The 6,493-nt window shown below is 45.8% G+C and overlaps 1 pseudogene; it reads right to left on the reverse strand.

Moving 5' to 3' along the window:
* Positions 1–200: 200 nt before the first annotated feature.
* LOC127965853 (trace amine-associated receptor 13c-like) lies at positions 201–1,259 on the reverse strand (annotated as a pseudogene).
* Between the last annotated feature and the right edge of the window lie 5,234 nt (positions 1,260–6,493).

Here is a 6,493-nt window from a genome sequence, read left to right on the forward strand (position 1 = left end):
AAAATACATTTACTTATTTGTTTAATTCTGAAAACCTACAAAACCTGCATTTGAACATCATAGTATAGGAATCATACAGCAATGATACTCAAATACATGTAGTGTAAATTATAACTATTATGATTATCTACCTTTATGACCTTATTAACAATTGGAGTTTATGTGAAATTGTTTTCATAGTGATGTCTTTACCAGTTTAATTACAATTGATGTTCTGTTAAAATGTTGACCAGAGAGGATGCTGGCTGAAATATTTTCAGAGTTAAGATGTGTTTTACTGACTTTTTAAACCATGGGTAAAACAAAGCATAGATCATAGGATTCATACCTGAATTATTATACATGACCCATGTCAAAACATTTATGGTTGTGGAAGAGATTACTGTAATAGAACAGATATAGTAGGGAATATAGCAAAGCAGATAAACCGTTACAATGATTCCTAATGTCAGAGCAGCTTTGCTCTCAGATTTCCTCCTCAGTGAACCTTCATTTATATTTTTGCCACCCTTCATCAGGGTGTTTATAACTTTCACTTGCTGATGTACAACATAGAAAATCCTCAAATAAAAAGATATGATCAGCATACAAGGAAAAAGAAAAGACATGATAAGATCAGTGATTTTCCAAGCAAAACCCATCATAACAGAACAATCTCCATAACACTTGTTTTTTCTCAGTGAAATGTCAAAATATCCATTATTAATTGCAAAGGCAGTGTTATAAGTTGAAGAGCAAATCCAGCTCAGGCAGATGCTTATTAATGTTTTAGTCATGGTTAATTTCTGTGGATACAGTAATGGGTCACATACAGCCACATAACGATCGACAGCAATTAAAACTAAATTACTAAGAGATGCTGAGAGAAGCATCGCAATAAATATTGAATAGAGTCCACAGAAAGTGTCTCCAAAGTACCAACACATCTCAATCAGCCTAGTGGCCTCTATGGGAATCAAAAGTCCAAGAAGAAGGTCGGCCACAGCCAGAGAGAGAATGATCAGGTTTGTTGGACTGTGAAGTTTCTTGAAGTGAGAGATGGAGATGATCACCAGCAGGTTCAGAAAAACAGTCCATGCTGACTGCAATGATGCAAAAACATATATGACATAATATTCATGACTGGAGTGTTTTCCCTTTATGCATGATGAGTTGATGGCAGGAAAGCAGTATTGAGTCTCATGACCCTCTGTCTCATTGGCCATGATTAAAGCTCCTTCTGTTAGGAGTTTGTTCTGCTCTCCTTAATGTCCTTTCATTTATACAGTGTCTGAATCAGACTGACCAACCCATCTACCACCCACTCTGATGCTGCATAATGATGTCATTTCCATCACAGTTTCCTAATGAAAAAAAAAATCCAATCTCATAATGATCCAAAAAAGTACTAACACTCTGCGTTGCAGTTTAATTAAAAATATATTTATTCTGTCATGCTGGAGTTCCAAAACAAAGCACAGCATTGAGTTTAAGCAAGAAACTCATTATGTGGTATTTTCAGCAGTTTGGTTCACAGAGAATGTAGAAAACAAATGTCTGCATTTGTTGTGAATTTGCATTAAGGAATGCAACATCAGTGCTGGCTCTATCTAATTAAGTGCTGCACACTGCTAGCTATTAACAAAAAGTGTATTGTTTTCTGTAATCACGCAAACGTACTCGGTTACGAACGTAACCTCGGTTCCCTGAGATACGGAACGAGTACTGCGTATGGGGAAAAGCTCCTTTTTTCCTCGATACTGAAGCCTTTTTTCAATAACGCAGTGCAACTGCACTGCCATTGGTTTAATCTGTAAACTTTTTTAAACCAATGACAGCGCTGCGTAGCTGCGCGAGCCTGTGGCGATGCAGCGCGCCAAAGCCCGCCAAAATGGGCGGGGCGAATGGCTATATAAGCAGGCAATCGCCAGAGGAAATCAGGTCATACGACTGAAGCGACGACACTGAACCCGCAGCCTCATGGCACGGCATATAACGCAGTACTCGTACCGTATCTCAGGGAACCAAGGTTACGTTCGTAACCGAGTACGTTCCCTTTCGATACTTCACTCATACTGCGTATGGGGAACGAATTCAACCGCGCCGTGCCACGGTAGGGAACGACAAGACTTAACTTGAACACCCTGGGGTCCAGAGGATAAGTGAGAGGGCCGGAGCCATCGAACCCTTGACGCTACACTGCTGAGAGGGAGCTAGCTCCCCGGAGGTGGTATGATGACAGAGTCTGCTAAAGGCCGTCGTATCAAACCGAAAGAACCCGAGCATGCAAGGTCGGGATATCCAAGTTATAGAACCTGACAAAAGTGGACAGCGAGGACCAGCCGGCTGCCTCACAGATGTCCTTGATAGAGACACCACTAGACCAGGCCCATGAAGAGGCCATCCCTCTAGTAGAGTGGGCTCTAACTCCTATGGGGCACTCAAGGCCCATAGAGGAGTAACATAGAGCGATAGCTTCAACTATCCAACGCGAGAGGCGTTGCTTTGAGACCGAAGACCCTTTGGTGCGGTCACCAAAGCAGACAAAAAGCTGGTCAGATTGCCTGAATGGCTGTGACCGCTCAATGTAAATTCTCAAAGCCCTCACTGGGCAGAGTAAATCCAGCTCTCGCTCACCTGACAACGGAGGCAGAGCTGAGAGGGAAATTACCTGTGCTCTGAATGGCGTCGAGAGCACTTTAGGTACGTAGCCATGCCTGGGTTTTAAAATGACCTTAGAGTCATTGGGCCCAAACTCCTGAGTCAACAAAGACTGACCATTTTTGGGCATAGAGGCGTCTTGTAGACGGGGCTCTTGCCTGAGCAATGGTGTGTAGTATGTCCCCGGGGAGGCTCAGAGGCTCCCATCGAGGGACCATACATGCAGAGCCCAGAGTTCTGGCTGTGGATGCCAGATTGTCCTGTTCACCTGAGAGAGGAGGTCCCACCTCAGGGGGATCGGCCATGGGGCTTTCATGGAAAGCCTAAAAAAGCTCAGAGGACCAAACTTGGGTCCTCCAGAGTGGGGCCACTAGGAGGACTCTGTGTCTGTCTTCCCTGACTCGTCTGATGACCTGAGGGATCAGAGCGATCGGGGGAAAAGCATAAAGAAGGAGGCTGGGTCAGTTGTGGGCCAGCGCATCTGTTTCCTTTGAAAAATAAGTTGGGCAATGAGAGTTGCTTTCTGAGGCGAAGAGGTCGACCTCTACCTTCCCGAAAATCTCCCAGATTTTGAGAACCGTCTGTGGATGGAGCATCCACTCGTCCGAGGGGACATTGCTCCCTGACAGCATGTCTGCTCCCAGATTCGTCTTGCCAGGTATGTGTGTCGCCTTGAGCGATCGCAACCTGGGTAATGCCCATTCCAAGAGGCTTTTTGTCAGTGCGCAGAGGCGGCTGGACGAAAGGCCGCCTTGGTGATTTATGTAGGACACCACTGTCATGCTGTCCGACTGGACTAGGATGTGGCGCCCTTCCAAGATTGCCTGAAAGGATTGAAGGGCTCGTTCTACTGCCAGCATCTCGAGGCAGTTGATATGGAGATGGCTTTCTTCGTGTGACCAAGAGCCGAAGGCTGGTCTGCCCTCGCACAGAGCACCCCAACCCAGGTTGGACGCATCCGTTGAGAGCACCGTCCTTCTGGAAACCGCCTGTAGGGGTACTCCACGACTGAACCAAACAGGGTTCATCCAAGGCTCCAGGGCTGTTAGACAGGCCTGGTTGACCCTGATGCGAAAGCGGCCGTGCCGCCAAGCATGAGGTGGGACCCGGAGTTTCAGCCAGTACTGCAAGGGCCGCATTCGTAGGAGGCCGAGCTGTAAAACTGGGGAGGCGGAAGCCATCAGCCCTAGCATCCTCTGAAAGAACTTCAGAGGGAAACAGGCTTTGTTCTTGACAGAGGCCACGAGCTGCTGAAGTACCAGAGCGTGCTCTGGTGATATGACCGCCCTCATATTGACGGAGTCGAAAACTGCTCCCAGGAACGTATTACGTTGGCTGGGGAGCAGTGAGCTCTTGGCGAAATTGACCCTGAGTCCTAGGCACTGTAAGTGGCTCAGGAGCATGGATCTGTTGTGGTCTAGCTCGGTTCGTGACTGGGCTAGAATGAGCCAGTCGTCAAGATAGTTCAGAATGCGAATTCCCATCTGTCTCAGAGGGGAGAGCGCCTCGTTCATGCACTTCGTGAAAGTGCGGGGAGCTAGAGACAGCCCAAAGGGAAGGACTGTATATTGGTAAGCCACACCCTCGAACGCGAATCTCAAGAATCGTCTGTGATGGGGGGCTATCTGGATGTGAAAGTAAGCATCTTTCAGGTCCAGCGAGAAGAACCAGTCCTCGGGGCAAATCTGCGTGAGGATCTGCTTCAGTGTCAACATCTTGAACTTCCGTTTCATGAGGGAAAGGTTCAGGTGTCTGAGGTCTAAGATGGGTCTGAGACCGCCATCTTTCTTGGGGACAAGGAAATAACGGCTGTAGAACCCCGACCCGCTGTCTGAGGGAGGAACTATCTCTATGGCTCCCTTCCTTAACAGCGTCATCACTTCGGTACGGAGGACCTGAGCGTCGTCCGGCTCTACCGAGCTGGGAATCACTCCGCGAAAACGCGGGGGTCTTCGGGCGAACTGCAGTGAGTATCCGTGTTTTATTATCCCCAACACCCACTTGGACACTCCGGGGATGGCCTGCCAGGCCTCGGCCCGCGTGACAAGGGGCTGGATAGTGTCGGATGGCAGACCGCTGATTAGGGGCCTGAACACTGACGAGTGTGGAAGAGGAAAACTGCTCTCTTTTTGAAAATGTGAAATATTTATTGTGTTCGCCATAACAACGGCGCTTTGCGTGGACGCAACAACAGTGGGCCCAGGTCACACAGCAGACAGGCGAGAGAGCTTTTGGGGTGGTCCGGCCGCGGCGGGACTTTGCCCCTTCCTCTTTCTTCCCCAACGATCAGGAGGATTTAGAGGGCGTCGGGTCCAGCACAATCCTTTGCCGGGGGCCCTGACGTCTAGGCGGTTTAGCGCGCCTAGTGGGGCGAGCTGGGTGCTGCTCCTTAGGGGGTGCCGCCTGGGGGGTAGAAGGGGCAGGTTTGCTCTGGTGCTGAGTCGGCACAGTCCTGGGGCGACTCGGGGCAGAGGTGGAGCGCTTGGGCAGGAAGTGTCGCATGGCTTGGGACGACTTCTGTGCTGCAGTGAAGCGTTCTGTAAACCCTTCTACCGCTGGTCCGAAGAGGCCGCATGGAGAGACTGGGGCATCGAGAAAGGCCACTTTGTCGCTCTCCTTAATCTCTGTTAGGTTAAGAAAATTACTTTACTCTGTTAAGTAATCCCGCTGCATCACCACAGGCTCGCGCAGCTACGCAGCGCTGTCATTGGTTTAAAAAAGTTTACAGATTAAACCAATAGCAGTGCAGTTGCACTGCGTTATTGAAAAAAGGCTTCAGTATCGAGGAAAAAAGGAGCTTTTCCCCATACGCAGTATGAGTGAAGTATCGAAAGGGAACTATAACTTGTAAAGCCAGTGACAGACAGAAATCAGAAGATTCCTAATGGAAGGCCCCTGCTACACTCATTGGTACTTAATGCGGTCATATGATGCAATTAAAAATTTTCTTTTCTCTTTGGAGTGTTACAAGCTCTTGGTGCATAAAGAAGATCTGTAAAGTTCCAAAGACTAAAGTCTCAAATTCAAAGTGATATTCTTTATAAAAGTTAAGAGTCAACCACACCCGTAGCAGTATTGGTCTTTGTATTCTGTAGCAAAAATACTGGCCTTTGTTAATAATAGGTTACTTCGTAAAGAGATGCCATTAAACACATATTTAAAATACCACCTTTATGTTGTGTATCAGTAGAGAATGGTTCACGGGCAAATTCCAAATGGAAGTGATCATCCCTATCCCCTTGGAGTGGGGACTTTGGAGTGAGCAGGGCATGTGCATGCTATTATGTATTCGTTAGACATAATTTCCTCATTATCTTAAGCTGGGATTTTCCCATGACAACGCAGCATGCGTCCGTTAGCAGATGTTGCTGTTTTTGCCATTAGGAAACAAATTATAGATCACAAATGATTGATTATTGTACAGCAGTGTATCTGATTTCTTACAGCAAATTAAAATAAAAAAGAAGAGAATTCCTTGTAAAATAAATAAATAAATAAATAATAATAATAATAATTATGATAATACATACATAAAATTATAGTATTTTACATTTCTGTCACTTCTGAAATGATGGCTTTGCCCCTGGTGTGACAAAATGTTAGCTTATGCATAATACTTAATTTAACCTAATTGCATAAAATTTTGCCACACATACATTTTTATATATGCCATGTAATGCCATAGCATTTTGTGTGTGTGTGTGTGTGTGTGTGTGTTATTTTAACCTATGGTTCTCTAACCATAAAGCTGTTGCAAATAAACATACATTTTATATTTTAAAAAGTCTTTAAAATATGCTATATAATATATAAAAATTAAATATAAAAAAACAAAAAAAAATTAATGTATATT

The sequence above is a fragment of the Carassius gibelio genome, chromosome B10, assembly GCF_023724105.1.
Source record: "Carassius gibelio isolate Cgi1373 ecotype wild population from Czech Republic chromosome B10, carGib1.2-hapl.c, whole genome shotgun sequence".
Taxonomy (NCBI): Eukaryota; Metazoa; Chordata; class Actinopteri; order Cypriniformes; family Cyprinidae; genus Carassius; species Carassius gibelio.